The sequence below is a fragment of the Corvus kubaryi genome, unplaced genomic scaffold (assembly GCF_017639235.1).
Source record: "Corvus kubaryi isolate FWS band 111438036 unplaced genomic scaffold, C.kubaryi_AGA036_p1.0 37260, whole genome shotgun sequence".
Lineage (NCBI taxonomy): Eukaryota > Metazoa > Chordata > Aves > Passeriformes > Corvidae > Corvus > Corvus kubaryi.
The window spans coordinates 5,048,417-5,069,571 of NW_024581077.1; the positions used below are offsets into that span (position 1 = coordinate 5,048,417).

Genomic DNA, 21,155 nt, shown 5'->3' on the forward strand with positions numbered 1-21,155 from the left:
TTAAAATCCCACATGTCCATGGCTGGCTGTGTATTCATAGAAGAGAAAACGCACTGAGATGTTGTGTTCGTGCAAAACAGGTTAGACTGGCTTCATGCACTGACAAGATTAATTGCAGACCTCTGAACCTGATATGTTTTCTTAATATCCAACATGGCTCTTACTTTCCTCATTCAGGCTGAAATTTGTGGCTTGCTCTTGCATAATTCAACACCAGTCTTCTCTGTGTGTGGCACTGTTTTTAGTCATTGTAAGTGCCTGCAAATTACTAAAGTCAGTGATACGATGCACAGCAGTTTGCTTAGAGTTATTTCAATGATTATGGAAAGAAAGAAAATAAGCTTCTTTCAAAACTGTCAGAACACTGCAGAAGAGGCAGCGGACATAATTTCTAGAATAGTACAAAACAATTTTTCGAGGGTTTTTTTTTGTGCATGTCCTCTTTACTTAGTGGGAAACAGTACAACATGTAGATTCCACTCTCTGGTCTGGCCCAAGTTCACTTTACATATGCTAATTAAAGTAGTCCAATGTTTCTTCTGGAAGTTGATATTTTTATATTTATATTTAATTTTTTTTTCAAAGAGTATGCTGACTTAATCTGTTAGGTGACAAAACCCACACATATTTAGAAACTGGCTGTTACATAATATATAAAAAAACCACTGCAAAACTAATCTCCTTAGTTGGGAACTATTCCAGTACTCTACAATGGTAAAAGAGCATAGAAGAAAAAAAAGGAAACATTACTTATATGAAATATATCCAGCTTTATTAGCCCATAAGGTAAGGAATACAAGTGTTCATGAAGACATAAGGCCCGAGTTTATCCTCTCTAACTGAAGATTTATATTGAAGGTGCTGAAGATATATGGGGGCATAGCAGCCATAGGATCTCTGTATAGTAAAAAGCAAGAGGCATGTATAGACAAGAAAACAGAAAGCCAACAAATGATGTGAAATACTTGGTGGAAATATGGGGAAAATATACTTTATTTTGAAAAAGAAGTCTCATTTGTGAAATTTTAATTGAACTTGGGTATTGCTTCATCAGTCCCAAGATAGTGATGATTCAGTTTATAAAGGTTAAAACAATTCTGCTCCTTGGTCTCTAATATTCTGGTATATGCTTCAGTACCTGATCTCATTTTTCTCTTAATCCTATGATGCTATGATACTAATCCTAAATTAGTAAAATAGTGTGTGTGTTCTGTGGTGCAACTGTATGCACAACATAAATGAATAATTAATGAAATTTGTAGAGTGGTGTACTGAAGAAGAAACTGGGCTGGAAAGAATTTCAAGGTGGAACCTGATCTGAAACTGGACTTGATGACCTCCAGAGGTCCCCTCCAACCTGAAGTGTTCTGTGACTCTGCAGTTCTGGGCTTGCAGAATTATTCCAAGAACATTAAACACTCCTAGGTAGACAATGATATATTGAAGGCAGTGGAAATTTGACAATGTTAATCATCATTCATCAAAACATAGGGAGTGTCCCTATCCCCATGACTTTTCTAAAAAATCCGAAAATAAATTCTTTGCTTACATTTGTCATGAATGCAAAGTTCTTAGCAAATCTTAATTACAGTGATTTGAAGTCTAATTAGAATGCTTAGTGGTTTGTGACCAGTAGATTCATTCTTAATTCTGGTTACTAATTTTATGACAATTTTCCTCTTTAAGAAAATCAAAAACTAAATCTTCTAATGAAATATGTCAATTCTCCTGGAAAATTTCTTTAGTCAGAACTGAACTTCCGAAATTCAGAACTGAATTTCCACATACATGTGTAACAGACAGACAAATGAACTAATGAATTTCAGCCCAGAATGATCAACCCACTGTTGGAAAACTTAACATGTTCATGACCAATGTTGAAGTCTCATATGTGAATTAAAGAGAGGAGAACATGAGTCCCCTATATCAGTTTAACCATTGCAGAGCTCTATTCCCTTTTGTTGTTTCTTTCCAGGGTCATCCTATTTCCTTTTAAAGTAATTAAATTGGATTATTAGGGGTTTTTTAATCCAGTCCCGTGCTACTTATATATAAGTGTATCCTGATATAAGAGTGAGAAACCATCTGCATAGATTATCAATGCAGGAGAAGAAATTTCATTTATATTAAAGTGATGATAAGAGTTCAGAATGTTCCACCTCAAAATTATGACATGACACGACATGTACAAAAATATTTTAGATAATTAGGGATATTATAATGTGTTAATTGAGTTACTCCTCTTCCTTTAGGTCCTGTAAGCAAAAATAATAACAGTAATTTAATGTCAAGCTTAAAACTTGATATTAATATTTTACCCATATTAAAATGTAAATTTTGTCTCCACTTCTTAGTTATAGAGATGCATCATACAAGAGTAATATATTCCTTGTAGATACCTGTGTAGAAATGGCAGATGAACACAATGTTCTGGGTTCCAGTTGGGCTATTCTATGCTATTATTTCCTGAACACGATAGATTCCTTTTTCATATGATTTATAACTTGTCATTACAGGACACTGTAGTCCTCCAGATAACATTAATCTACTGATGATTCTGAAGTGAAGACGTGATTGATGAAGTACCAGAAACTGGTGACGTAGGTAAGCTCTTCTTTTCTTTTCAAACCTTTCTTGATGAAATGTACAGCTGTACCTAGACTGGGATCACAAAACTATTCTAACTTCTGAGGCACAGAATACAAAATTCATTGAGACTCCCATTTGTTTTCACTTTTATTTTTAGGATAAAGCTATTTTTATTTTTTATTAGCTTTTAAAAAAAAACACTTTAATTAAACAAAAATATCAGGTTTTATAACTTTTACCAAATGATTTTTAAGAATTTTTGGGTTGCTATCTCTAATCCACCTTGGGTTGACGTCTCTTTTATATTTCTTACTGAAATGGTTATCAACATATCTCCTTCCACTTTTCTCAAGGATTTTATAATTCTCTTCTGCTGTTGCACAGAAATTTTGGAAAGGTACCAATGAAGTGATTGTCTTCGCTTGTTCTAAAATCAGCAGTAGGAGTGACACTTAGAGATTTAAAGACACAAATAAGGTTCTACTTTTAAATTCTCAAATATTATGTTTCTACATCTTAAATGCTGTTTGGGTCACTAATAAACTTCTACACTCTTCCTCCTAGAAAATACCTCTTATATCCTCCACAGTCAGATAAGTTCTTCTTAATTGATTTTTGCAGAGGAGAGAAGAAAAACACTAAATGTAAATCTAAAGAGATACATTTAATCTACAATTGTCATATTCTGATCTTGTTCTGCATTTCAAGACCCTTCAGAGATACTATATGAAAAGTTAAAAGGAACATTTCATATGATTTGACTGCAGGGAGACTTTAACTTATTCCACAATGTAACAGACAAAAAATCATTTACCTGATCAAAATGTGACCTAATTCACTGACAGCATTGCTACACATCTTTGAGCAGTAGAGATGGCATCTAAAAATAATGGACATAGCACTAAAATCCAAAACTGGGAACAGGGCAAGTTTGTTAGCATGTAAAGCTGCTATCAGAAGGGTTAGGAGAGTACAGTGGGAGAAAAGCTGTAGTGACAAATCAACCACACTTAGGAAAACAGTATGAAAGGCATCCCATACACTAAGGTAAGATGTGTAACTGCATACTGTTCTCACTCTCCTGTCCACTGCCTGGTTGGGATCCTAATTGTTCATAGTACCACATAGCTACAGGTATGTTGTTGCTGTACCTAGCAGAATAGTTTATCCTACATTCAACTTCCTGATGCCTTCATTGTCTGCTGGGGCATGAAGAAATATTGTCAGCCTCAGTGTTGCTTTTGTGTATGTGGTGGGCTTGCCTTGGCTGGACACCAGGTGTTCACCAAATCCACTCTATCACTCTCTCCTCATATTAATTTATTTCCAATCAAATCAGAGTAAGGTAATGGCCAGTGTTTGTCTGTCCTCTGCCAGCTGGCATTGGCTCTGTCTGACAACAGAAGCCACTCCTGTAGACCCCTGGTACCAAAACCTTGTCATGCAACTCTAATACAGGATATCAATAACTCTTTAATGACTGCCTGCGCAGTTATTGCAAATGTATGTTTATTAACTTCTGAACTGAATAACCTCTTTCAGTGATATACCCCAAAATAAGGTCATATTCCTATGAGTTCTGCTCTAGTTAGTGGGTGGAGGGAGATTCCTATGTGAAATGGGGCACGCTTCAGAGCAGGAGCCTAATTTTGAACATTGACCTTTGGAGATGTTGATTTTTCTCAATTGACTACAATTAAACTCAGGGCTCTTAAGCCTCCTGGAGCTAAAGCAAACCTGTATGACCATCTCCTCATGCCTTTGTTTGTTGGTGTTTTATCTTTATGCTGATTTCCGTGCATCAACCACGCAAACAAATATCACATGTCTGAACACAGAGTATTTGATTTGCAATGATGACTTTGGCATTGCAAATACTGACTATAGAATGTGGCAAAGTCTAGAAGCTTATAACTGCAGTTTCAGACCTATATCAGACATATCAGTACCTTTAGGAAGGAGGCTGTTATCTTGTGCATGGAATGCATTCCAGCATAATACAGAGTGCTGCAGTCTTATCCTATATATTTCCCTGAGCAAATGAAGCATTGCCAGCAGCAGACCTTGAGGGATCAAGGACCTGTTGCTTCCAGAAGAATTTTGTAGGAGATATTTGGCAATATTTGCCTTTCTTTGGCTGTAGACTTTATGCTCTGGTCTTTGGAGAGGAAACCTTATCAGAAGTGACTGACATCTCACAAACCATGCAGCATAATCTGTTTGCTCAAAACTGCAACATTAGCGGCTGGGAAACTGAGTGTTTGAGCCCTGGAGGTGTTGCTGAGATTTTGACCTTTGTTGATGATTTTTTTTTCATTCTTTTAAACAGAATTTTATTTGCTCATTCTTCAGAGATCAGGTTAAGTGTTCTGTGTTCATTCTCAACCCTTTCTCTGCTATGTGAAGTCAGGTTCTTGGTAGCACCATTTGTCCATGAGAAGAAACACCAACAAAATAGTGGGGTGGAAATGCAGCATTCCACTGTTTTCCAGTATGACTAATTTGGGAATGAGGACACATTCAGTTTCCAGTTGGCTTTCTTTAAGACTGCTCCAAATTATCTCTCTGAGCTAGAGCATAGACTTTGGAATTCACCTGGGGTTTTTTCTGAAAATGTAGAAGTATGCTGAAAGAGAAAAGTACAACTATCTTCCAAGATTTAGATCAACATGGTAAACATGATGCAAAGAGATCTAACCAACAGTGTGATTTTCTTTTTAAACTATTACTTTTGACTATTCCTATAAAAGTATCAAAATGATTCTTCATCTTTTAAATCAGACAAATATTGCACCAGTATTTTAATGACCTTCAGGCCATTATGTCAGGCTCTTGAATATACTTCTGGTATCACATTGTGTGCTGTAAGTTCATTTTTTAATTGATTCAAATATTTGGTGTATTGTATCAGTTAATTAAGGTTGGTTCTTATTCATAAATTACTTAGGTTGATATGTTTGGTGGAAAAATTCAGGCTTAGAGCATGTAAATCATATAATCTGAATAGATTTAGTTGGAAGTTACCTATGGATGCTATTTGATCTTAACCACTCCAAATAAGGTCAATTTTAAATTAGAAATCTCTTCAAAGGGAAGGAAGAAGTAAATTGTTATGCATTTTTTTTCTGGTTTTGTGTTTGTTGGTTGTGGGGTTTTTTTCTGAAATAAATATTAAAACATGTTTTGCAAATTTTGCAGATTTTTTTCTGAAAGATATCATTTAAATTCACCAGAATTACTTTAAAATGTAAAATTAATTGCATTCTAGTACCCACTTAGTTGTGAAATTAGAGTTTAGAAAGTCTAATGCTCTTCTATGTATTCAGAAATTCTCTCTACTTTTCACATGAAAAAGAAAAAAACTCTAAAACTAGACATGAATGAGTCACTTGACTCCATTCCATCTCAAATATGAAAAATGAGCAACAGGATAAGTACCTGAAATGAACTCGAAACATTAACAAGTAAGATGTGCAAAGGAAGTGTACATTTTCAAATTAGTTCATGTCTCTGCTAAAGACACGGCAAGCAGAAATGTATTTGCTTCTTTAATGCAAATAACTTGACATTTTGACAGTCAGAGAAGCTAGTAATTCCTAATGAAGCCATTGATCAGTACCTCTTCAGCATTTAGTACTTCAAAACTTTTATCTGCAGTCAAAGAACCTATTTCTAACTAGAAAACTTCACGAAGAAGAAGAAATGTTTTTCCTAATGTGATCTAGGACAGTACTATGAAATTTGCCTTGAGAAAACATAGAAAATCACTCCAACTGTGAGTGAATTTATGAATAAAAATATGTCAGAAAAGGCACTTTTAACTTTATCACATCATATGTCCATCTTAAACAGGATGTCACAAACAAACCCCAGCGCTCTCCTCTTTATCTTCAGCTGTGCCAGTACAGCGATAACTCTCTGTCTTGGCATCATGTTGTTCCTAATATGGAGAGAACTCTGGGTAATTACAGATGTGGTGTCATCCTTCCATGCTCCTTTCCTCTGTGTAGTAATGTGCTCACGGTTGTGCCTGCACTCCCAACTACTGGTTAGTCACTATGATCATGGTACACAAATCTGGAAAAGAAGGTGGATCCTGAAAGACTAATGCAAGCAAAACGGCAATTTGCCTCATTAAAAACTTTACTACTTACTATTTCTGCAGAAGCCAACCGTTCCTGGATAATTTGTGTTCTCACAGTGAGTGGCATCTTCTTAAGCGGTATTTTGGTGCTTTCCTTGGTAGAAGGACTGCGATAAACAGATTTTTCTTGGAAGTAGGACCCATGCTGGAAGTAATATCCCAGGTGCTGTGAAATCTCAGAAGATTGGTATTGATAATCTTTTGCTTTTAGTCATTTACATTGGACTTGTCAATTTACTCCTGAGGACTGCAGTCATTCCCTATGGCCACTGCCAAAAAAGAGGTGGAACTACAACCAGAAGCTTGGATTTGAGACTAAAAAAATATTGTGTTTCTGTGTTCTAGGACAGAGAGGAGCATTTAGCTGTACTAATAATTAAAATTCCATTACAAAATGCAGTGTCTAGACTTCCAACTAGTTTCTTATATCTAGGATGGGAAAGATTTTATTAGTTGTAAATGAAAGAAAACTAATTAGTGTAATTTGTGCTCTATATGCTGATGCAGTCACACTCTTTTAATACCAATTAAACGTGTTAAAACAAAATGCTTTGTCAAATTAAAGATTAATCTATTAAAAAAGAAATAGATTGGCTCAGCTCCTGATTAGCCTTCTGGGTTTACCCTAATATATTCTTACTTTTAACTTTGTTTGTAATTGTCAAATATCATCTGTAACATTCAAAGTTATAACACAGGGATTCAAACTAAAGGCCCAGGTTTCTTTGTCATCATCACCACAGATTAACAAAATGATAGTAAAGAAGATGCCTTGCAATCACAGCATCCATATTATCCAGAAGGGCAAGCAGCCTTAGTATTAAGAGATGTTCCCTCGGGAGAAGAGTCTTTGATTTAGCAATTATGTTCAATATAGTAAGGCTGAATTACTTCAATCACTAAATAAATTACCAGAGTTAGAGTTATAATGAAAATTCGGGTTGAAAATAAGGAGCTGAAATAGCACAGAAAGAAGCTAGGTGAAATCAAAGCAAAGGGAGCAATATAGACGTGTGTTTGAAAAGGACTAGCTGCCCTGGCTAAGACTTACACAGTCATGACTTGGGATTTGGGATGTCTTTTATTTCTAGAAAGGGATTTTTGCAGTTGGACCAATGGATGTTTGACACTTCTAAGACAACAGATGAAGCTGATTACTTTAAATCAGATGCAAGTTGCTAGAGAAATCCATGCTACTATACACAATATTTGTGAAGGAGATTAATGTCCAATTTCCTGCAGCGTAATTGTTTAAATAATTTTTGTGTTGGTGTTATGCTTTCCCACATACTCTCTTATGCGACCATCACACTTTATATAATTTATTAATGAATATTGAGATGAGCAAAAGGCTAATAAGTAAAAAAAAAACCTTTGTAAAAGTTGACATTTATTTAAATGACAATGATGTTAATTGGGAGGTCTGGAATCAACCCAGTGCTGAAGAGTGGCAACACTGGATGATTTTTTTCCCCTTATTTTTTATCTTTTGAGATCTGACAGTACATAATAGTGACTCATATATCAGGAATACTTCTGCTCTTTTCAAGTAGGTAAAAAAAGAGAATAAGGAAGCTGCATTGTGAATACAATTAATTTGAACAAAATTAACGTGAACATCGATGAAGCAAGCTGGGTGAATGCAAGCATATGTAACTGACTTATAATTACATTTGAGCACTCTACCCTTTGACTCTACCATTCTACTGAAAATTCTCATACAAAGTCACTGCACTGTGACTGGTGATGAAGAAGTTCCAAAGGGAGAAAAATGTAAGGCACTAGACTAACTGTAATATTTTTTTACACTTTCACTACTCTGATGCAAGTCATGAACAATATTAATTTCAATGTCATCGCTGTTTTTTATGCTCTATAATTTCCACCTTACAGTGTCACCACTTGGTTTATGTTTCTTGAATTTGTCAAAGACGAGGCTACAGTAACTGAAGTAAAGCTGAAACTGCATCTTTTTCCAGCAGATATAATCTCCTCTGCCGCTATGGGAAAAAATAAATCTGTTACACTGGAGATTTTTGGGGTTTTTTTCTGTTTCTTGGGGTTTTTTTGGTTTTGCTCTGTGGGTTTTCCATATCTCAGTTAAAGTTGTGGTCACGTTGTTTCTTTAATCCTTTCTTCCTCCATGGAAATGAATTACATGGGGTTTTTTCAATTAATGAGGACTAGCTTTATTTTATATTGAGAGAGATGTGTTGCATTGCAGAGCAGTACTGAACATGTGGCATTACCATAGTTTCCTAATTTTTCCTTTGCATTCTTAGGTCTAAGATGTTACAGAGGGAATCTGATGCTTATCATCTTCATTCTTAAAAGTCCAAAGGAGATATGGGGGGAGAAATAGGGGGATCAAGAAAAATATAGAAGTGGATTCACATTTGCCTTCTACCTCACAGAGTTTACATGGGGCCAGGGAAATAATATGAAAGAAGCCCATTGATAGTTTATGATGATTCTGAATACAAATCTCCAGGGACACAGATTTCCAGTGCAGAATATCTGAATTCAAGGTTCTAAGCAATGAGGGAGGATGAAGGACACTGTTGAGGTACCATGTCACAGTGGGAAATGGAAATAATGTCTGCTAATGGATGTGTTCAAGGCCAGGCTGAATGGGACCCTGAGCAACCTGGTCTAGTGGAAGGTATCCCTGCCCATGGCAAGGAGGCTAAAACTAGATGGTCTTTAAGGTCCCTTCCAAACCAAAGCATTCTAGGTTTCTGTGATTCTGTGTTTTTACTGGAAAGAAGAACAGTATTACTCCTCTTTGCTCTGAAAATTCAGAAAAATCCATTTAGCTCCTTAAGTGATACAGGGCCAAAGTGCAGGGACATATTTTGGAATCTCTTACTGTTAAAACCATAGCTAATTTTTTTCCATCAGATCTACATTCCTTGCAGTCAGCCACCAAGACACAAGGAAATCTAAGAGACCTCACAAAGCCCTCTGCTGACTTCTCCTTCTAACCACTGTTTTAGCTTTCTTTTCAATACACAACACTCATATTATATTGTTTAAATTGCCATCTAACCTTGGAGGAGTGAGACAGTTTCAGGCAGCATCATTCTGAGCTTGAAGTATTTCTTCAAATGCCTTAGAAAATAATGAGGTGATGAAATGGTGACCATGCTGTGATCCTGGGTATAGTGAAAGCTATTATCATGCAGCAGTGGAGGAGCAAATACACATACTTGTCTTTAAATCTGGTGACAGTCTAAATTCTGTGCTGAATGGTCAAAGCATCACAGTATTCGTGCTAGAAAAAGAGATAGACCTGACCTTTGCAGACCATCTTACCCTTTTGTAAAATGATCAGGGAAACACGAACATCTGTGCTGCGGAAAAAAACACCATTATTGCAATCTGTGCTCGTAGATTACTTGTAGTGAGAATGACTAATAGCAGGATGCTGAGTGACTACATGTCATAGCCTTGGTGAGGCGTGTCTGTTTTACGTTCTTGTTTTTGTTGCTCTACCCAAAATATAGTAGGTGAAATAATTGAATTTGTTTAATATTACTGAGTCAAAACACTTCTTTAGCTGTTTATTTACTTCATTCTTTAAACACAGTCATGTGAAACAGAATGAAAGGGTTTTAGGAAGAAGTGCATCTATCCCATTTTGTTTTGCACGCTCAAGCCATTTGATACTGGAGCAAATTATCCAAACCATCCTCCCCTATGTCTTTTCAAAACAGGATGCAAAGCTGAGATGGGCTTCTAAAATAATAATATAGTGTATGTTCGTGTGTGGGTTGATCAAAATAAATACTTTTCTTTTTCTTCTTGCATGATTTTGTGCTGAAGAATGTCAGAATTAATATGAAATTCTGATCTATGTGACTCACATAAACTTGAGGTTATTCCAGAGAAGCCATTAAGCTTGACATAGAGTCCTCTGAGATCATAATTTGGCTTGTCTTCAGGTGTTGGGCTTTTTCCTGCTCCAAAACTCATATGAGTGTCATTCACTTACACGAGATATCTTGTAATGTCTCCTTTTACATAAAATAGAACCTCACAGATATTTTTAGTGGAAGATTGGTATGAGAAAGCAAGCTCTTAATCAGTTGCTTATGGCCTCCATATCAGATGAGGCTTACTAGCAGAAAGATGAATGGAAGAGCTGCCAAACTCTTAATGTGATCTGACTATCCTGTTTTATACAGTCAAATCCCATACTTGCTGTGCTTTGCCTATATAAATTCTTCTCCCCCAATTTTTTTACAGCAACTAGTTGCAATCACGGAAAGTTAATTTATGTCTATACACAGAGGAGGCTGAGTGATGTCAACCACAAAAGTGGCTTTAGCAAACTTGTGGATAAATCACAAATATACATTAGATCTGACGCCAGGTGTGCTGGGTAATGTTCAGGCATAAAACAACACTAGCTGGCCTGCGTTACATCTGAGACATTGGACCTACTTTTGCATGCACACTTATATGTGCACGCATGATTGCCCTCCCCGGGCCTAGATTTTAATATGTAAAATCTGGCAACCATGCTGAGCAGCTTCATTTATTGATTGTCCCACTTGTTTCCATCTGGAAGAGACCCAGGAGGGTAAACAGGATGAAAAAAGCTTTCTCTAATAGAAAGCTGAAAAAATTATTGATAATATTCCATCAAGAAAAGTTTGCATTGAAAATCTATTTTCACTTTTGTTTTGCTAGTAAACCAAATATGTAATTTGCTTTGATTTTCTCTCTCTTTCTCTTTTTTTTTTTTCTTAATTGTCATAGGAATAATTATGCTGAAAAAAAAGAGAAGTTGAAATCTTGCATTTTTTCTAGCATGTCTAATAACTTTTTCAGAAAGAACAGGAGAAATTGTCAGCCTTGCTTTTCTATGGAAAATATTTTTCCACAGAAATAATATGGAATTGAAACAGAAAGTTTTCAATTTATGAACAGAAACACGTACCATTACTTCTAATTTCAAACGAGATGAAATTGGTTTGTCTTCACCTCCCTTGGTTTTGTGCTCTCCTTTTTTCTTTCTCTTATTCTTCCTTGCCTTGGTTATTTGACGTCCAGGGATTAGGAAAAAAACACCCCACCAACAAAATGCAAAACCAAAAAGCATCAAAATGTTTTGTAAAGAAATATCAAGAAATTAAAATATGGAAAACAAATTTCAAATCTTTTTACTCTTTCTTGGATGGTATGTCATCCAGCATGAAGGAAAAGTGGAATTTTATTGGTTTGTTTGAAGATTCTGCCTGTTTATTCCCATTTGGCCAAGTTTATTATTTATACCTTGGGTTTGATGATGGAGTACCCCAACTCAACTGAAATAAAATTCTGTTTGACTTAGAAAACTTTAAACAGTAAATAGCAAAATATAATAGTATTTTCAATATTACACAATGCACTAGCTTGCTATTAATATATTTTTTAGCATTATTTTTGTTAATCTTTGGTTATGCAATGTTTTTTAGGGAACACTATGAATCCAACTGATCAATCTGATTTCTTTTCTTTTTCCTTGGACTCTTTTCATATTTAGCTATGTGTTTGTCTACTGGATTTAGCTCCAAATAAGCATTGAAAACTTTAATTTATTTAGCTTTATTTACATAACTTTTCCTAGCAGTTCAAGTGAAGAAGACAGGTGGCAGTCTCTACAGAAATTACACTTGTTTTTCAGCCATTCCTGCTGCTCTTGTAAAAACAGATTTGTGGATAATCCATATTGCAGTCAGATATTCGCAATTTAGAAAGTGAATAGAAGAAAAGAGACTATACATAATCCCTGAAAGTAAGTAGCAATATACTGGCTTTTGGAGTATGCCCACTGCCACTGCCATAAATTCTGTGAAATCTCCATTGTATCAAAGTTTTTGACAGAATTACTGCTAAAATTATGTAATAGTCTATACAGGAAAACATGTAGGATAATTCGTGTTTTCTGGTTTCTTGATGAGCATAGATTTAATATTTCAGCACTCAACTCTGCCTGAAATAGGCGGATGCCTTTTTTTCCTATTATCATTTTATATTATTGTTATTATTTTTTACAATATGCTATCATCCAACCTATTCACAATAATGTGAGTAGTATCATGATAGCTGAAGTCTATTTCGTGCCATTCAGGAATGCAGATCAGCTCTGGAATGGACTGTTTAAATGTTTATAGGTCAGCTGAAAGCTATTAAAGGAATTGCCAGATAAATCTTTTAAAAGTCTGTTTTCATTTATTTACGACATGAGCAAACTTTAATTAGTGGGACTATTTTTCTCTTTTGGGGGGAAAAAAAATAGGACATCAATAATTGACAAAGAATGAATACTCCATTGTAGAGTAGAATACTCCATTGTAGACTCCCCCCATACTGAAGACATTTTCAATCCAAGTGATTCAGCAACTTTCTGGAAAAACGGTTTCTGCTCTCTCTGACATTAGAAGAAACTTTCCTACTTTCATAAATGGCAGTGACCTTATCCTGATAAATACATAAAGGCAGCATTTGAAACCCAGACTGACTATTGTTAAGTGTACATCTGCTAAAATTTGATTAAATAAGAAATCTCTGAAAAAAAATTGTATTAGGCAAAGTCTTAGGTTCAGACAAACACCGTGGATGCGATATAACCTTTTAAAAGCCCTTCTGTATCTCATCAATAAGTTTATTTCCATATTCCTTTTCCACTACAATAGATCTGGGCTAGACATCAGCTGTGGAGTGGAGACAAGGAAGAATGTCCCCAGTGTCAAACATTTGTCTAGCTTTCACTTGGAGAAGAGCTTCAGAGTTATTGCCCCCTCTCACATGTTCAAAATATAAATCTTGGAAGCCTGATTTTGAAGATTTTGGAACTGCTACTGTGTTTAGAAAACACAGGATGAAATCTTATAAAAGCATTTTGATAGCAGAGTTTTTTTTCCTCATCCTCCTGTCTTGTTTTGGAGCTGGACTGCATAACTTTTCCTCATAAACATTTTTACTTTGTTTGTTTTCTTTTTTTATAAGATAACTTTCTAGAATGAAAGGGATCATATCATGTTTCAAAGCCTTTACTGTGACATTAAACCTTTGAACTACTGCTAAGGAAATTATTTCCCTAAGGCTAAATCTCTGAAAGGTTATTAAAAATTTAATTTCACAAATGTTACCTAGACTAAAAAATAATAGTATCTAAACACTACTTAAAACCTTGATTGCCTAATCTTATAAATCCCACTGCTCCTTACTTTTAAATAAAGCAGAAATTACTATTAAAATACAGAAACTTTTCATAACAGGATTTCAGAAGGAGCATGGAGATGCTATGTCCTATATCTTTTATGTTGGTCAAAACTGCACAGGTATTGTGTCTGTGACTTCTGCGTGGAGTCAGTTTTAAAATTCAGTTCTTTTAAAGCAGTTATAAAGAAAGTGTACTTCACCTTTAGGTCATGAACCCACATAGGAGGCCATTAGTGGGAATACTTGAATAATTTTGAAAAGGGGATATAGGTGTTTCATAAAACCAAAGAATGGTTTGGAGTGGAAGGGACCTTAGAGATCATCTAGTTCCAACTATCCTGCCATGGGCAGAGCACCTTCTAGTGAGTTATATGATCCCAGGACTAATTTGACAAAGAGATTCTTGTTAGGAGTGTAGTCTCCCTTGACTTGCCACGTAGAGGGTAACTTTCCAGTCATTATCTGTAGGCTTTTCGTGCTCTCTCTGACATTAGAAAAAGTCTAAAGAAAAGCTACTAGATTCTAGACTGCTAACTTCCTCAATCCAATGGAGTACTTCCAGGATGAGTCAAAAAGTTCTGTCCTCTAAACCCATACTGCCATGCTACCAGGGCTTTACAATACTGCTCTTAATCATATACTGAAAGTCTTCTCTGTTTTCAGCAATTTATTTGTATGGATCTCACCTCTGGTTTATGACATCAGGTTTAGTGTGGCTTTCAGGATTTTCTCCTTCTTCAAGATTTTTTCCTTCTTGTGATTTTCTGTGGTTTTTGGCATTATTCTCACTGCAGAGTCATCTGTACTCCATTTCTTAGTGTATCACTTGTGAGTTGTTTTGTTTAAAAAAAAAAACAACAAAGCAAAACATGTTGACCTTCCCCAAAAGCAATGTACTCAGACATTCTGAATGTGAGGCATACTTCTTCACTTGTCTCTTTCTATCCTCCTCTCTTCCTAATATTTTTTTTCCTGTAATACCTACACTTAACAGCGTGCTCCACTGTGTGCTAGGTGGCTTCATACCCTTTGAATGTCATAGAGCATGAGCAAGCCTCAGGTGCTCTGGATATGGACTGTGGCTCTCTTTGGTAGATGTGCTTTTGTGGCCACGAAGGTTCTGCATGTCAGTTTATTCTGTCCTTTTTTAACAACCTGAACCATACAAAAGCCTGCACCAAGCTGGAAGGAGCAAGCAATGTGCTGGAGGTCTGTCATCCAATGGAGCCTCTACAGGTTGGCCAGAACCTCACGAAATTCAGCAGAGGTGAATGCAGAGTCACACATCTGCCATACACTCATACAAGTGAGGGACTGACTGGGGAAAAGACATCTTTGTAGAGGAGAACCAGGCTCTTGCAGTGGGGAATCCACCAGCCCTCAGTGTGCTGCCATAACAGGGAAGGCCAATAGAACCACGGGCGGCATTAATAACAGCAAATCCATCAGGGGAAACGTCTATGTCCCACTGCTCAGACCTGTGAGAGGACATCTCACAAAGTACATCCAGTTTGGAGATTTTCAGTACAGTGGAGATATTGGGCAAAGTAACCTCCGAGGTCTCCTTCTACCTAGACTACACCTTGATTCTTTGACTTCCTTTTATCTCCCTCCTAGCAGAGTGCACAAGGAGATACAGCACAGAAGGTGACCCAAAAGACTGAAAATTATTACTTATTCTTAACAGGTTGTACTTGTACACTTTAGGTACAAAGAAACAAGCTGTTTGTTGTTTTTTCTTTTTTTCTAGTTAACATCTGATTAGTTCATGATAAACTTCTCAAACTTAATGAAAACTTTTCCTATTTTAATTACTAGTAAACTGTTTTTCCTGTCATATATTTGTAGTAAAATAAAATAATTGGTAGCAGCTTGGAGATGAAATTCTTTCCAATGTGATTTTGACACTTCAAAGATGAAACACCATAAGAATAAATTAATGAATAAATTGACAGGAATTAAAAAAAAAAAAAAAAAAAAGGTATTAGAACAACAAAGCCCACACAGAAAGGTATACATATAACACAAACAGAAACATGTAAAATGACAACACACATGCAGGTGCATTTCTATTCCAGTGTTCTTATTTTAAATATAAATCCAAAATCCAATGGTGAACTAAAATCCCATCTATATTATATTATATATGATAATACCTTATGTTATATATAGTTCTCCAAAATGGGTGATTCCTCTGTTTTAAAACCATTTTTCTAAGACTGAGTGGAAATACCTATGGTTTGATGTATAGCGTGGCATTCTATGTATATTTAGTAATTTTTTCTGTCTGCATAATAGCTTGTCCAGCAAGTTATCACGCTTCATGAAAAGAGAGTAAATTTGTCTAGATTTTATTTCATATCTTCTGATTTATTTTTGCTTTTACACACAAATGTAAGAAACGAGTATTTTAATAAAAATTTATCAGTGTTAGAAATACCTTTTCCTTTCTCCAGGATTTCATGGCTATTCTGAATATTGATAGAATGGCAGGGATAAGGTTTATCACTGTACATTAAATAAATGTAGTGTGATGTTGGTGTCTGAACATTTTAAGTAATCTTAACAAAGGCCTGGATTTTTATTATGATTGTTCAATTAATTTAGTTTTCTGGAGTCATACTTAGGGACTTTTTGGGGGGAGGTTTTGTGTCTTTGCATGAATGGTATTTTTTCACCTGATCCATGTGGAACATATAGACTCTGTAAGGAAACCTTAGAAGGATATTGTATTTTGCATCCGTATAACTTTATGTAACTTTCTAGTTCACAAAGATAGGGTTGCAGAGTTGTACAACGTGTGCAATACATAAAAGTTAAGTTATAATACCCTTGTCTTGATATGTTACTTGAAAAAAATTCTTTCATTTTCTTTAACCATGGCAAATTGTCAGAACAGAAAGTTCAAAAGTGAGACTGCGTAAGAACATTAATTGACATAATTTTACTTCTGTGGTTTTGCCAATTAGTGTGTGTAAATATCACTTTCTTGAGAGACTAGAAGAATAAGAGACAAACCCACAGCTCTGTCACTCATGAAACAAAAGCTCACACAAATAAACACATCCTGGAGAAGATAGGACTGGCCCCTGAGAGTAATGATTCCTTGTGCATTTTGAAACGCTGCCATTTCAAGCTTTAAATTCCTTTTATGAACTGATGCAATAATCGAGGCTGTGAAGATACTACATCATATTGCAAAATTATGCTCCAGAACCTGCTAGAAACTCCTTTAAAACAGTTTTCAGTACCAAAAGTCAATGAGAGAACCTTGAAAACAATGAGTAAGCAAAGATTCAGGGTCAGCGTCTTGATGCTCCAAATGATCATGAAGCAACAGATCTGGAAGACACTAAAATATTTTCTCGGATACTCTCTCCATGGGGAAAATTTTGAGAATAGACATCAAAAATGCTAACAGCTGTCATATTTTTATCCTGTGGATATTTTCTTTCTGAAAACTTGGTCCTGATTCTTGTCTTCATCCCATTTGTTTTGCTGTTATCGAGGGTAATCTGTCTGAAGAAAAGGGTTGCTTGATTTAACAAATTTGCATGTATTTACAGTTCAGCTGGCCTAGATGTTTCAGCCTTCTCCATAATCCATGGAAACACTGAGATGAAGCATGTCTTGGTGTCCCTTTTACTTTTATTAAGTCTGAGAAGATGAAGGACTTGTAGTTCAGAGGTAGAGGTCTGCCCTAGTACAGGTAACTTTGTCACAAAAACTTACGATTTTTTTCCCTAACAAGTTGAATTCGGGAGCACTCAGGATGTCAGTCAAACTACCCTTTTCATATGGACTAGTAAAGCTCAGGCTGGGAAGAATTCATACAAATATCTGATCTGATCCATTCAGATAGCCTAAATGTCCTACTCAAGCTCCTCTGAAGTCTGTACCTTTATTTGAGGTAGATTGTATCTTCTTGAAAGATTATTAGCCATTGACATTATTAGACAGGGAGTCCCAGGTGCTATTTTCTTGTCAAAAAATGTGCACCTTCTCTCTTATATGTGTCTGTTTAACTTCAATTCCCACCTGTTTGATGTTACCAATACATTTTTTTCCTCATGAAATAAACACAAAGAGAGTTGACTGGATATTAGAAAGAAATTCTTTACAGTGACGGTGGTGATGCACTTGAATAAGTTGTGCAGAGAAGCTGTGGCAGCTCCATCCCTGGAAGTGTTCAAGGCCAGGATGGATGCAGTTTTAAAAAACCTGGTCTAATGGAAGATGCCCCTGCCCCTGATGGAAAGTTTAGAATTATATTGTCTTGAAGGTCCCTTCCAACCCAAACCATTCAAGCATTCTATAAAAGAATAATCAGCTGTTAGAAACCTCTTTAGTGTAGAGGTTTTTTAGCAGATGACATAGTACTAGATAGATAGAATTTAACTATTAAATTAAGGTTTTTAGTTTCTCATTGTGTGCTCACCAGTCTGTAGGTTTGTGTGTGATTTGATTTGTGGTTTTTTTTTTTTTTCAAACCTTTTTAAATGTTTATCTCACTCATTTATATGGCAGAATTTAGCAAATTAGACAAAGTCTTCATTTTTTTTCTAAGTCAACTGACTGTTTGCACTCCCTACATATGAGGGTGCTGGGATCTTGATTAGTTTGAGTATGTGAGTAATATGAATTGTTCATAAACAATCAATTTTCCATACACCTTAGAAGTGCACTATATTGAAATAAGACCCACTTGCCATGCTTTAATTACTTTTTTGTCTACAAATTTTGCCAACCATTATTTTCTATTTTGTTACACACAATTTCCAAACTTAATGAATGACACAAAGCTGAGACCAACCTCTGAGATAACCCACTTAAAGCATTCTCACTCCCTTATGGTTCCCCATTTTAAGTGACATTCTGAAATCTAATGATTTGTTCCATTTGATTTTTTATTTTGCCATTTATAATATTTTACTTTCTATTAAGCTTTATTCGAACATCCTGTGATATTCTACCCAGCATTTTTGTACAGACCAAACTTTCACTCCTATAAAAGGCAAAAATATTGTGTGACAGTATGTAACACCCTTAAAACCATTTATGCGACTTTGATTTCATTATCAATGTGAGCTTTTGCTGTTGACATCCCACCTTGTTTTACATGATTTTGCTTGAGACTGGATTGAAATTAAATGACATAATTAATCCTTATTTATCTTTTTCTTAGATACTGCAATGACACCAGTTAATTTCTGGTTCTCTCAGACCTTTCAGTATTAACTACTTGTTAAAATTCAGCAGCACAGATTCAGAGAGTTTTGTTTGTCAGGAAATTTATGATTATTCAACTGAGACATTTGAATTGATTAAACTGGAAATTTTTAGTAGCTTGTCTTCAATAGAGATCTTGATTACTAATGGAGAAAAAATATTTCTTTTTCTATAAGGAACACACAGTCTGGTCCTTTTTAACACTGCATTTAGAAATCCTGTTGACAGACAGGTTTTTATTTTCCTTAGATTTTTTTTTTTTATTACTCATTCTGAAATGTGTGTGAAAGTTTGAACACTGGCTGTAGGAAGAATAATTTAGGATATGATTCATTCTCTATTGTACTTGTTTTAATTAATGTAATACAGATTAAAATTTGGAAATCAGATTAGAACTTGATGATGAGAACTGATTTGGAGTTTACAGAAGACAATGGATACACTCTTCTTGGGATGGATGGACTTCAGAAAGAAAAAAACGTGGCATAGAGGGGTTATGAGATCTGTGGAATAATCAGCACCAGTTTGAGGTGCAGCAGGAGGTGAAGAGATAGAAGTAACAAACAAGACCAGTAACACTGTAATCTCTGTGAAATGAGTCTAATTACGTGGCATTTTAATATCCTGTGAAGTGTAATTTGATGAGCAGGAAATTGCCTCCAATGCATCATCATCTGCTGAATACTCTGCCTTATTCTCTATTTGGACATCTAGGAGAAGTAAAGTAGAAGAGATGGGTGACACCTAAACTTTATCTGTAGAAGCAAAATAGTTCCCTAATCTTCTTTTCTAATCTGTGATGTTTTAAATAGAATTGAAATTACTTCAGAGAAAGATAATAACTGAAACACTGCAATTCCTTACTGAGATTCTTATATTTTTCTTTTTTTTCTTTCTTTTCAGTAAGTAGTAGTGCTAAGAGTTTTATCTCCTGAAGCCTAAACAGGTAATCTCAGGGATTAGGTAATTTCCTAAAGAATTGATCTCTTGCTTGCCAGGTTTGGGAGCAATCAGCTGCTGTAAAAGAAGGTCTTTTGCAAAGGACCAGTGTCAGAAACTAAAACCCATACCAGGGTGACCTCCAAGCTTCAATTTCTATTTTATCAGGAAGAAAAATATTCTATCCCAATTTAAGGAGAACATTTGGAAAATTTCACCCTAGAGTAATGCCATCTTGCTGAGTCTGCAGAAAACTTGGAGTATCTCAGAGGGTTTGGACAATTGTCTTCTGGAGTTCTGAGCGCTGGAAAGACCATACCAGAAGTAATGAGAGGAAAAGAGGATATTTAACAGTCTTCCAACACATCTATATTGACTGCTGTAATGTTCAAGCTATTGACATCACCATGCCCAAACACAGAAGGAAATTTCTTTCCCTTCTCAAACCTTCTACCGCTCCTCTGGGGATGAGCACTGTTAGCTAAAAACAACTTTGGTGTCCCAGCCTCCACAGTTCACTCATAGTCTTCCTGTGTTCGGGGATGCACCAAACTTCAAGATCACTAGCACTACTATATCAAGCTCATATTTTATATCAATTACATTAAATCTACTTTTTCCTATGGAAACACACTTACATGAAATTCCCTCAACTCCCAGCATCCACTCTTTGCACACACTGGGTATTTTTATCAAAACCCTCTAGAGGAAGAATTTTATCAATAAAATGGATGTTTGTTTGCAGTTTCCAGCATTTTTTCTAGAACTATTTACTTGTGAGTCTCCATTAAAACTCTCTTATCCATTCATCTCACTCAATCATTGTATTTAAATTTGAGCTTCTCCAAGGTCTTGCAAACCAGTTAAAGTTTGTTTCAGTTCTTCGAGATCCTATGACGGGAAGTATTGCACATCAGAACAGCACTGCTTATTAGACTGAGTTTAAGACACATGAAACAGAAAAGAAAATGCAATTGGAGTACCTGGTGAATTGTACACACTGGGAAAATTATTATCTAGTGAAGACCTTATTCCAAGGAAT

At 35.6% G+C, this 21,155-nt stretch overlaps 1 long non-coding RNA gene across 1 annotated transcript in view; it reads left to right on the plus strand.

The window, feature by feature from the left end:
* LOC121662687 overlaps positions 1-21,155 on the plus strand; it is a 485,325-nt gene that overhangs the window by 334,513 nt on the left and 129,657 nt on the right. Inside the window, exon 3 of the long non-coding RNA XR_006015377.1 lies at positions 2,517-2,604. This is a non-coding gene — a long non-coding RNA (uncharacterized LOC121662687). The remainder of the gene's footprint in view (positions 1-2,516; positions 2,605-21,155) is intronic.